This window comes from Patagioenas fasciata, chromosome 1, assembly GCF_037038585.1.
Source record: "Patagioenas fasciata isolate bPatFas1 chromosome 1, bPatFas1.hap1, whole genome shotgun sequence".
NCBI lineage: Eukaryota > Metazoa > Chordata > Aves > Columbiformes > Columbidae > Patagioenas > Patagioenas fasciata.
This window is the reverse complement of record NC_092520.1, coordinates 134,793,605-134,805,932: the sequence shown is the minus strand read 5'-3', so window position 1 is coordinate 134,805,932 and position 12,328 is coordinate 134,793,605. Positions and strand designations below refer to the sequence as shown.

Here is a 12,328-nt window from a genome sequence, read left to right as displayed (position 1 = left end):
TTTTCTGCTTAAAATGTAAATATATTTTAAATTCGCATTTTTGTAAGTACATTTTAACTTAATAATTTTTAGACTTAGTTACACTTTCAGTAATACACTGAATACTATGCTTTTGTCTTCATAGGAAGAGTATTTTTCAGACCAGTAGGTTGAAAGCTCATTAGATGAGCCTGTGTCGTCAAGCTAAGCCTGTAAATTGTTTTGATCAAATTTAATAGCAACTGTAATAGTAATATTAGAAACAAAATTCCTATAGTGGATATTTCCATATGCTAGAAAGAGACAAAGTCAAAAGAGATAAAGATGGTAGCCAGTCATATGTGTGGATTTTGTATGTATTCTTAAGTTGACTTGAGTCTTTAATTTAAATTGTGCTCTAGGAATCCTTAGATGTGTGAGACCATGCAGAATTACTTAATCTCCTGAGGATGTCTGCATTTTAGTAAAACAGACGTCAGCTTTGCATCTCTAGGTCTATTGATTTTTTTCTGAGGAAAATTGCTCTTGTGAGTGATGTGCCATGGAAACTTTTTTTAAAATACTTGTCTTAATCAGGTCAATATTGTCTTCTGTCACAACACATCTCTCCATGCTCTGTCACAACGCATCTGTCTGCTTCTGGTTCTGACATGTTCTTTCATATCTTCATATCTTCTTCTTATGTTTTATAAGAAAAAGTGAGCACAGACATCAGCAGCATTGGTTTATTTTGTTTGTTTCGTTTTGTTTTTCTTTGTTTATTTCAGTGCTCTAGAGCTGTGAAAGACAGTATTATCTGTGGTCTTTCTTCTAGAAACATTCTAGTTACAAGCTGTCATTTACTTCTTCCCTTGGTCCATTTCATCATTCATATTGTTTTAAAACAGTTCCTAGAAGCTTGCAGGAAGTTTTGCACAGGCTGTGCTGAGTGTACTCCACTGACATAATTTATATATTTCATAGATCTGTGTCCTAGGTGAGCAACCTGGAGTAGCTGGTTTATGTTTGGGTTGTTTAGGTTTTTTTTTTTTGGCACGGCATGAGACTGACAGCCGTGTTTTGAGCCTCCTGGGAAATTAAACTCTTTCCTCTATGCATGAACTTGATGCATCAAAAGGGTTCTCTGTCTTCTTTTCCCTGTGCGTCTCCCATGTGCATCCTTCCTGTATTTTAGCAGGCTTTATTTCATCCTGGCAAACAGAGGGAAACTGTGGATTTATTATTAAACGCTAATAAGGGCGCACAAATTGTTTTGAAGTTAAAGACAAACAACACTGCTTGGGCTATGTAAATAATGCAGTGGGTTACCTGATATATTGGAGAGGCTTCTAGAGTTTCTCACCTCATTGCATCTCCTGAAAACAGTTGGTAAAGATCGTCTTCCAGTTAGGCTGCTGTTACTTTCTTCGTTAGGCTTAAAAAACGATTCTATTCTCTGCTTTTTGTAGTGGTCCAAATAAATGAAATTTCCCGAGAGAGTTACCAAAATTTTCCTCTTTCTTTGCTGTAATGCATTTTGCCATGACAGAGGTTGAGGGGTTTGCTGAGCACTCAGCTACTCTACTTGCTTTTGGCAGGCTTCTGAGCAGGTTGCTGAGCCCATTTCTGTGAATAAGTTATGCTGTGGTTTATTAGACTGTCTAATAAATTGAAATTATCTGGATGTTAACATTTAATTAAAATCCCAACATACACAGCCATTCTGTATTCACAGGCAAACCTGTGTATTTAGTGAAAGTTTAAGACTTTGCCCTGGCTGGCTTGGTCCCAGCTTTACCCACTTCGGCTGACCTGTGTTCTTGCTTCTACTAGCAGAAAAATCTCATTTCCGTACTGCCAAACAGGAATCTTCAATTTAGGATACATTTATTGTCCTCTGCAGATCTTGAGGCTGCAGAATTGTCCTATTCCATGGGATATTTTGCTGGATTCTGCTCTGTGAAAGAAAAGAGATGGTGAGGAAGAAATGAAATGTGTTGTGCTTAGGAGCTTCATAGATTTGGACTAAATATGCTCAGAACAAAACAAAAACTTTCTCCGTTGGTTCCAGGCCTGGTAATACATGTCCGTAAGATAAGTTTTGTGGTACTTGAGTTGTTAGCATTTCCATTACAATCTCCTTTAAGTTTTGTATTTTGGCTCTGAGTTTATTGTTTCACATGCAAAGATGTGGCATGACCTCTTTCATCCTACAGTAAATACTATTTTACCCCCATTTTTCTTGACTTTGTTTACCAGTGGTTTTTGTTTTGGTTTGGCCTTGTTTGTGTTGTGGTTTTTGTTGTTTGTTTGTTTTTGGGTTTTTTTTGTGGTGGTAGTTGTTGTTGTTTAGCACCATGAACATGATATTTTATGGCCACAATTTCAAGCCCAAAAGTAGCTTTGAATGCATAAAATAACAAGGCAATGAGCATTATTTTAAATGGTTAGAGTGAATTTCTGTTTTTTTTTTCCCCCCAGTAGAATTCTGGTGGTAAGATTGAAAAGGTAAAACATTGGATTAGGAATTGTTTGTTCAGAGGGATTTTGTGTTTGAGTGTGTTAAGCATTGGTAATGATAATACATGACTCTATGCACTGAACAAAACCAAACACAATTAAAATACTTCGTTGATATTGGCAAGACAACATTTTAGGCTTTCTTGGGAAACTTAATGGGCTGGCTTTCCTCTATCTTTCATGTTGTTTGCCTCTGGATGAGATGGACAAAGTTCCTTTTGGTCATGTAGATCTTTAATGTCCTTATTCTTACTGTGTGGCTCTGAATTTGTCTAGGCATGTTACTTTAGATTATTGTGTTTTGGTCATAATTGCCAGGCAAAAATAGTGGAGAAATACAAATGGTATATACATAGGTTAATAGAAAGCCTGGGAAAGTGTCCATGTAAGCATGGTGTTTGGGGCTTTTTTTTTTTTTTTTTCCCCAGTTTGCAGAGAGGTTGAGCTTTTTGCATGTTTGTTTTTTGTGTGTGAGCAGTTAGCCCAGGATTAGGCTTTTTTTGTTTGTGGTGTAAATCCTGCTCTTGACCTAAAATGAATTTTAATTAATTATACTTCTGTACTTATATGTGCCACATTGCAGAATTAGCTCCTTATTAGTGAGGCAAATAAAAGCACAGATGAGATGATACAAGAAAGTAAAAAAAAAAAAAAGAAAAATGGGATCAAAGGAAGGACAAACATTCTTGTTCCAAAATTGTAAAAGAGAGGAAGAGACATACTTAGAAAAGTTGGAAGGTGACACTTTAAATATTTAAACATGAGGCTTTCCTTTTTGTACAATCTTAATTTGTAGAAGGGCACTACTGTAAGACATGACTGAAAACATTGCCTTTTAATAGGCTTCAATAAAAGAAAAATTAGCAAGAAAACCTTTATAGAGCTAAGTGGTGGTTTTGGTTTTTTGTTTGTTTGTTTTTTTAAGAACTGGGACCTCTCAGAAAGCTGATTCCTAGTTCAAGTGTGGGAGTAGCTGGGCAGAAATTTATTGAAGAAATATTACTTTACAGTTGTCTGTCACAGGGCTCCTTAGGACCACTTGGCCATCATTGGTACCAGTCATCACCTACAGGAAACAGAGCTAGAGGAACTTATCCTACAGCAGAGGAACCATCATATTTGTTATTACTATGTAGGATCTGAGGAGAATGTTTAGCTCAAGGTCTCCAGAAATCCCTGCCTTACAGAATAGTGTGAGCTCTGTCCTGACCAGAGTCCTGCTTCAGACTGTGTTGCTCCTGGTGATGTCTACTAGTGCAATGGGAACTAGCAATAGAAGTAGTAAAGTGGTAGTGATAAGTACTATAAAAATAGCTTTTGTTGTTTGAATCTATTTGTATAGGAGTTAGTAGTTATGCTCTACTGGGAGAATTGCAGATTCTTTCGCAGAATAGAGCGGCCCCAAGACAAATGCCACCTTGTCTTTTTTTGCAGAGTAGGCAGATTATTAGGTTCCTAACTCTTCTTTTGACAAAATAACATGTCACTTTTTTGTTAGACCTGATAGTTGAAAACAGTTTTGTTCTCCGCGCCCCCGCCCCCCCGCTTCATTACTAGACAATTAAAGTTATTACAAACCTTGCTTTTCACAGTCGCATTGATTCTTGGAATGATTTAATGTGCAATGTGATATAATGAAGCACATTAAATTCTGCTAATCATTAAATTATGAAGTAGAGGTCATACAGAAAATAATAATGAGTTTGAAGACTGTGTTCAGTATCCACAATAGAGTAGAAGAAAAAAGGTCATTAGCTGCTGAGTTGTGTGACTGGATGTTTGGGTTAGAGCAGAAGCTTTATTATCTTGATGGGCAATATCAGAAGAGACCAGAAAACATCACTTATGGTGCAATGCTTTGACCCTAGTGGACTAGATGAGCTCTAACATCAGTGATTCTAATTAGGGATAAATGTAAAGGCATAGGTAAGAAATGGCATTTGGGAAAATGGGGAGATTAACTGAAAATTGTGGCATCTAGGTGTCTTGATAATGCATCTATTTGTGATTCCCAGGAAGAGGATAGCATGTACTGATGAAGAGTATCTGGTTTTATTATTGAGTTTAAACAATGGAACTTGATGTGCTTGAGTGTGGGGAAAAAAAATACGAGCTTGATAGAAGTTTAAGGTGTTTCAGAGGCCATGTCTGTGGTGTACTCTGTCTTCTGTTGAGATAAAAATTTTATGAAACCAGGTTTTGATATTTCTTGGAAGCAACTTCTGATTAGGTCATGATGGGGAAACTCCCCCTGCTCCTCAGCTACAAAGAGAAAATTATTGGCACCAGAACTGATTTATTACTACAGGCTGTGCTTAAAATAACTTTTATTACCGTAGTGGCAATAATGTGGTGGAATTCTGTAGGTGTACTGATGTGGAAACCTCTGTGCTTTTATTTGTAGAAGTGATTTCAAAAGGCTGCCAGATTTTTGTGCTTTCCTTGATAAACAGAAAAGATTCAAGATCTTCCTGATGATGCAGTTTTGCAGTGCAGTAACAGAGTTAGGAAGGTTCAGGTTCAGGAAAGACTAATAACTGCACAGTTTATACCATTCTGAACTAAATGCTCAGTCATTCACCTTTTGGCTGTGAGTTTTCTTCTTAACTATCTAGTTACTGATTGTTTCTTCGTGTTGCATCCCCCTCCTTCTCCTTGTGAAGGGTTTCCCTTTATCCTGTTTTCCTTCCTCCACATCTGTAGAAGTCTCACAAGACGAATGAGCTAGAATAAATTTACACATGGCAAGATTAGCAAATTTTCTAAGCAAGTTTATCTGTTAAATTTCAGTGTGGATACTGGGCATTTTGTATAGCGTGCTTTGCCCTTCTGAAAAAAGAAAAGGAACCTGAATTTCAGGCTACATCGCGACAGTTAGCTGGATTATTTCAGCTCTCCTTTTTACAAGAGGGCTATCAAAGGAAGGACTTGATAGGAAGCAGCTGGAAAAGTTAATTTTCTCTGCTACTGAGGACAGTGGAAGTTTTGGTAGGCTCTAATGCTGAGATATGCAAAGGATGGATGTTGTTTTACCCCAGTCCATGCATAACTTCTTTGTTTCCCTATTTCTGTGGAATGTCATCTGGTTGTGTGTTGTTGTCAGTGTTTGCTTTACTGAACAGGATAATCGAGCAAAAAAAGTCAGCTGGAAGAACTAGCACAGTTAGTTTTCTTGGCCTGGTTTCTGCTGCATTGAGCACCTGTGGCAAGCAACGTTCCTTTCTAAGCCAATAGTAAATCAATTGTCTTTGGGTGGTGTAGGGGGAACGTAAACTATCGGCATGGTGAACAGGGGTACGATAGGTGTTTTTGCCACAAGGTAGTGTCTGGAAATAGCTATTTGATATGCTCTTCAAGTCACAACAAATGTGGTAAGTCTGGGAATGAAGGGCTGAGCAGCTCTTCTCTGAACACCCTTCAGAGTGACTACAAAGAAACCTTCCCCTTCTCACACCCCTTGCTCCATTCCAAAAAATGAATTATTTTTCTTAACACTTTTTCTGATAACATATGTGGTGCTTCCCATGCATCTTTTAAGGTACTTCAGTCCTTGCAAAGGTCTGAGAGTCGGTGTAGTTTTTAAGAGCATTCACAATCTTATGATGTCCCTTCATGGGAGTAGGTGGGGAATTTATGCTTGAGCTGCTAATGTCTGTGTGTCTGTTCCCCACTGTGATACCCTCTATGTGCATCCTTTTAAAGTCTGTAATTGTATTGGAAGACAATAATCTAGACTTCCTGAATAATATGCTGCTCTCAGTTTTGTTTGATTACCACATGCATACAGCTAAAGAGACAGATTTGTTTTCTATAACACTAACAAGAAATCCTGGGTCTGCTGGAATGTAAGACCAACCATTGACTGAAATCAGAAAGGCAGAAACTTAACAGTGTCTTTTATTAGTAAACTCTCTTTACTTCAATTTAAAAAAACCCAATAATTTTAGAAATCCTACTAAGATATGTCTTTGGTAGGGAGATTAAGGATTTATATATGAATATATTTGCCAGTGAAAATTTCATGTGCTCAAATTTTCAAGTCAATCCAAGCTGAATATTATGAAAACAACTTTTATGAAACCTGAGACTAATATAATTTGCTTCCTGTTTAAAAAATACAATAGAAATTGTACTGATTGGTTTTCAGATTAATAAACTTGATCCTTGTAGAGCTTGAAACCTAGATACTGTGGTAGGAGGAACCTAAAAGTGAAATAGATTTCATTGTTCACTGTGCAAGAAGTTGAAGCTGGGAAAAAGGAAAAAATAAACAAGGAAGCAATGAGAAGTAAGTAGCCACTGAAATAATCTAAGTTAGCTATTAATAAACCAAGTCTGGCATGAATGTACAGAATCAAGGAAGGTCTAAACATTCAAAGGTCAGTAAGAACAATAATATTAAAATTATAGCAATTTTGAACTTCTGAAGAAATGAGGATGGACAACTTTTAGACATCTGATTCTGATTTGGGAAACTCTGCATCAGTATAAGTAACAGGAAATACATTTTGCAGTTCTTTTGTCTTTCTGTCAGGTTTCTGTTTTTTTTTTTTTTTTTAATGGCTTTCACAGTTCTGGGGGGATATATTAATTCTGTAGTGGGACTGTAGTGCAGCGGTTTGAAATTATATTGTTGAATATAATCTTTTAAGAAGTGTCGGACTTGTATATGAGTTGTGTGGAGGTTTCCATCTCTCTTAGCATTTTGCCCATTTCAGGCAAAATTGTGCAGCATCTTAGCCCATGAGGCTGTAAGAAGAGGTGGGTGTTTGTGTGGCAAATATGATAACTGTACCTGTGGCACTTTGCGGGGAAAAAACTGCACTGCTACTGGTTCTGGAAGTAGTTTTGGATTGTATGTTTTGTGAAGTGAGGATTTCTGTTGATCAAGAAACTTTCACAAAAGTACATGTAAACAGAACTGTTGTAGACTGTTCTTTGGGGGGCTTGTTGTCCTTATGTAGGGTAGAGGGTGTATATTTATATACACTTATGTATATTTTTAACTCTAAATCCATTACTATTTCTAAATAGGGTTTACAAAAACATCCCAATAAATGATATGCTATGTCTTTTGACCTTACTAGTAATGTTTTTCTCTTTGCATTGCAAATAAACTTTTCCCTTTAGACTTATCCATCAGCTTCTAATGAAAAAAAGGAAGTAAAACCTGAGCTGAAGTTGGGAATTTTTTTTTCCTATTTTTTTTGTTTGTTATATGACTGATTTAGGGACAAAGTATTATATTAAATAAACAGATATTTGATGACTTCAAGTTCTTTTCCCTGTGCTTTTTTTATCATCTCAACAAGCTGCATCTCTTACCTCCACATTCTCAAACCCTGCTGATGTGCATCAAGAGGCTAGCATTAAAAAAAAAATAAAATAAAAGGTTGATTACAGCTGCTTAGAATGTTATGCAAACCCCTCCCCCCCAAAAAAACCAAACCAAAACAAAAAAAATGTTCAGGCTATTATTACTAATTTCATAGAACAGCAGTGGTTCTAGGTCTGTCTGTTCAGGTGGCCAGTTCCACTCACTTTGAAGGGGGTGACTGTCCTTTTTCAAGACAAGGTTGTGCCAAATTGATGATTTTTTTTTTTTTTTTTTTGTCCCCCTTATTTATTAAGTCTGGCTAGGTCACACTTACTTGGATTAAATACAAGCAAAAAGAAAACTCACATTGGTTCAGGAAGTTTGTTCTGTGGTTCTTTGGAAGAGAACATTCTGTCCCCTCTTTGCAAAACCAATACAAACAGTCTCTTGGCACAGACACTATTCTTTGTAGATACCTTACTTTAAATTATCTCTTGGTTATTTTGCAAGATTAAGTATCGCAGTTCCTATTTCCTGGATAAATTCTGCCTTATATAATTTTGCTTTCACTTTGTAAATCACATCTGCAGATGTAGTTGAGCAATAAGATTAAATCTTCTCAACACTGTTTGAGATCTGTAGATGAAAGATACTGAATAACAGAAATGGTGATTATAATTGTAGGATAGTAAAGGTTGTTTATAAAATAGCACTTACTCCAAAGTGGTCATATCTCATTTTAGAAATGATCATGTAAATATGGGCTGTGCAATTGTTGGTGGGACTGGAAAAGAGATGTAGAAATAGAGGAGCAGTAAAACATTGAGAACTATGAGGGACTTTTATTTATTGGGTAGTTGAGGAATTGTGTGTGATTTTTGTAGAAGGATGCCCCTTACTTTGGCTTACTAAAGGAATATTGAGGACAGTGTGTTTCATGTGCTTATATTAGCCATTTCTCACATTATGAGGATTTGGCATGTGCAGCTGAAATTAGGAATAAAAGCCAGGAAAAAAACATGAGCTTTGCAACCTTAATCAAACTGGGAGCAATCTCCTGTGCACTCTTTTGAAAACATTAGATTGGTGCAAAAGGAATTGCCATTTTTGCATTGTTGAAATTTGCTGTTTGATATTGGAATACATTCTTAAATAAATGTGGTTATGTTATACATAATTTTAAAGCACTTTTCTTGCTTTCTGGGTGTTTTTTTTGTTTGGTTGTTTTTTTGCTAATGACTTATTACTTGCTGTTCATTTTCTATTTATTTTATACTAAGGAAATGACGTTAGACAAAAAGCAAATTTGAGCGATTTTCTTATTTGAGTTCAAAATACATCGTAAAGCAGTGGAGACAACTCACGACATCAACAACACATTTGGCCCAGGAACTTCTAATGTACGTACAGTGCAGTGGTGGGTCAAGAAGTTTTGCAAAGGAGATGAGAGCCTTGAAGATGAGTAGCACAGTGACTGGCCATTGTAAACTTCCAGTGATGAATTGAGAGCAGTCATCGAAGCTGATCCTCTTACAACTACATGAGAAGTTGCCAAAGAACTCAACATTTACCCTTCTACCGTCATTTGGTATTTGAAGCAAATTGGAAAGGTGAAAAAGCTCAAGAAGTGGGTGCCTCATGAGCTGACTGAAAATCAAAGTAATAGCCATTTTGAAGTGTCGTCTTCTCTTCTTCTGTGCAGCAACAACAAACCATTTCTCGATCAGATTGTGACATGCAACAACTGGCAACGACCAGCTCAGTGGCTGGACTGAGAAGAAGCTCCAAAGCACTTCCCAAAGCCAAACTTGCATCCAAAAAAGGTCATGGTCAGTGTTTGGTGGTCTGCTCCTAGTCTGATCCACTACAGCTTTCTGAATCCCGTTGACAGTTACATCTGAGAAATCTGCTCAGCAAGTTGATGAGATGCACCGAGAACTGCAACGCCTGCAGCCAGCATCGGTCAACAGAAAGGGCCCAATTCTTCTCCACAACACCACCACACTGCATGTCACAAAACCAAGACTTCAAAAGTTGTATGAATTAGGCTACAAAGTTTTACCTTATCCACTATATTCACCTGAAATCTTGTCAACTGACTACCACTTCTTCAAGCATCTTGACAACTTTTTGCAAGGAAAATGCTTAAACAGCCAGTAGGATGCAGAAAATGCTTTCCAAGAGTTCATCAAATCCCAAAGCACAGATTTTTATGCTACAGGAATAAACAAACCTTTTTCTCATTGGCAAAACCGTTGATTGTAATGCTTTGTATTTTGATTAATAAAGATGTGTTTGAGTCTAGTTATAATGCTTTCAAATTCGCTGTCCAAAGCTGCAGTTACTTTTGCACTAACCTAATCTATTCAATGGAACCAATTAGGGGAGGATCTTAAGTGATCTTAATAGGTTATTGGGCTCATTCTTCAAGTGGCTGTAACTCATACTTAATTGGTCTCCTATTACAAGGGGAATGAAAGATATCTTGTACCTTGTAGGAGGCAGTCATACTTGTAGTAAGTAATTTTCCCAGAGGCTGATAAAACCACACATGTATGCTATCCAAACAAATCTCTGCTGTAACAGCTTTGAAGTGAACTGAAGATTTATACACACATTTGGATGCAATTTTGAGAAAATGCTGTTTTAAAAATTATATATATAAAATAGATGAACTAACCAAACCAAAAACCAAACAAAACACTGAAAAACCCCAACCTTGCAAAATTTCAGTTTCCATACATGTAAATCTAAAGAGTAAAGTGTTTTGATTGCCATGTCTGTCTTATCTTTCTAGTAAAGCCTTTTTTCCTATAATTAAAAGGGCATCAATTTTTCCAATTGATGTCAAATCCAATCCAAGGCACACATGCAATTATTTCACTTTCCCTCCCCCTCCCATCATTATCTGATATTTTATTTGCACAGTCATTATTCATTAACTGTGTTCATGTCCAGGACTGCAAACAGTAAAATCACATTAGCAAGGAGGAGCTCTGAGGCTCACCAGTGAATTCTGGTTTTTTTTCCTTTTCTGTTTTACATTGGCTTTCAGATGAGAATCCCAAAACATGTCACAAATTTAGGAGGTAAGGAGCTTGGAAACAATGAATGTGCTAGTTTTTAGTACGTTATTTTCTTAGCAGAATTATTTAGTTCTTCCATACTACTGAGAAGAATTCAATTCTGCATAAGAAGATGCTGAGATCACAAGTTACTACTGGAAAAGAGGTGTAGTCTGTCCTCTTTATTACACATACACATATACGTATATTAATATATGTGTGTATATATATGTGTGTGTGCAGCTAAATCTGTTCCCCTGGCTCAGAGCTTTATAGATAACCCTGTTTGATTTAGAGGCAACTTTTGAATATGCCCCTGTTTATTCTTTGGCATATCCTCAGGTGGCTGTGTCTGCCCCCTTGCCCTTTGAGAGAGACCTACACACAAAGGTCTTATCGTGATTGCTCTTGAGGCTTTTTGGTCTGTTGCTTTTTCAGCGTTTGACTTTGGTTTGTCTGAAACCAATGCCAAGCCTCTCACGTTGACCCCAGGCCTCTCACGTTGACCCCAGGGTATCGGTAAGCATTGGATGTGCTGCTAGCCAGACCTGGCTCTTAGGCTGCTTCTCCTCACTTGTATTAAGAACACTGTCACCTTTATCCATGTTTTGCAAGGGAGAAAATGAGCATGGTGAGGTAGAGGGTCTTGTGCGATGCCAGTGAGCTGGGAAAGGCCGAGGCTCGGGGCTGGGAAATGAGGTGTGGATGGAAGGCAGGCTGTGCTGTCTTAATGTCTTCTGCCTGTGTGTTGTCCTTTCTTCAGCTTGGGTTTCCTAGTCAACAAACGATTTATTGCCTAGCTCCCACAATAATATTAGAATATTAGGTTTTAGACAGAATTGGGTGATTACCAGATAAACCACCACTATAACATGATCAGATTAGTAAGAGATGTGATAAGGTGAACTACATAAACTAACTGAATATATTACTTCCTATATGAATATGCAAATATTGGATCAATTGAGATTGACTGAATTGACCTGTTGCTGCTTGCCTTGGTAATGGATTGACTTGTTACTGCTTATTCCTGGTTCTGTTGCTGTATTAAATCAATCTTTACTTTTTAATTATGTTTAATTGGATTTATCTTAAAATGGAAAACATCACTGCAGGGTTTGTCCTGTAAGGGAGGGAGAATGGGATCTCTCATAGAAGGCACAAAACTGGGATCATGTCAAAATGATGTCCCAAAGAGAGTAGGCCATGCGAAAATTCACCTGTAAGCAGGGCAGTTTTGGCAAAATTTGAAGGACTGGTCAGCGCCCTGGGATGGTGCAGCTATGAAGCTGAAAGTGACTTGTATGTATAACCAGGTTAGAACAAAGTGTTGTATATGACTGAAGAAATAAAGCAGAAAAGGACTAAGCTTGAATGTCAGATTCAAAATCAAGGGGTGGCAAAAATTTGAGGAGAAAATTGGAAAATACCATAATTGTTACTTTAAAGAAAAAAAAAAAAAAGTGAC

General features: G+C 37.2%; 1 protein-coding gene across 15 annotated transcripts in view; it reads left to right on the top strand.

Annotated features, from left to right (window-relative positions):
* EPS8 (EGFR pathway substrate 8, signaling adaptor) overlaps nt 1–12,328 on the top strand; it is a 143,927-nt gene that overhangs the window by 22,912 nt on the left and 108,687 nt on the right. The gene's annotated exons all lie outside the window — the stretch shown is intronic.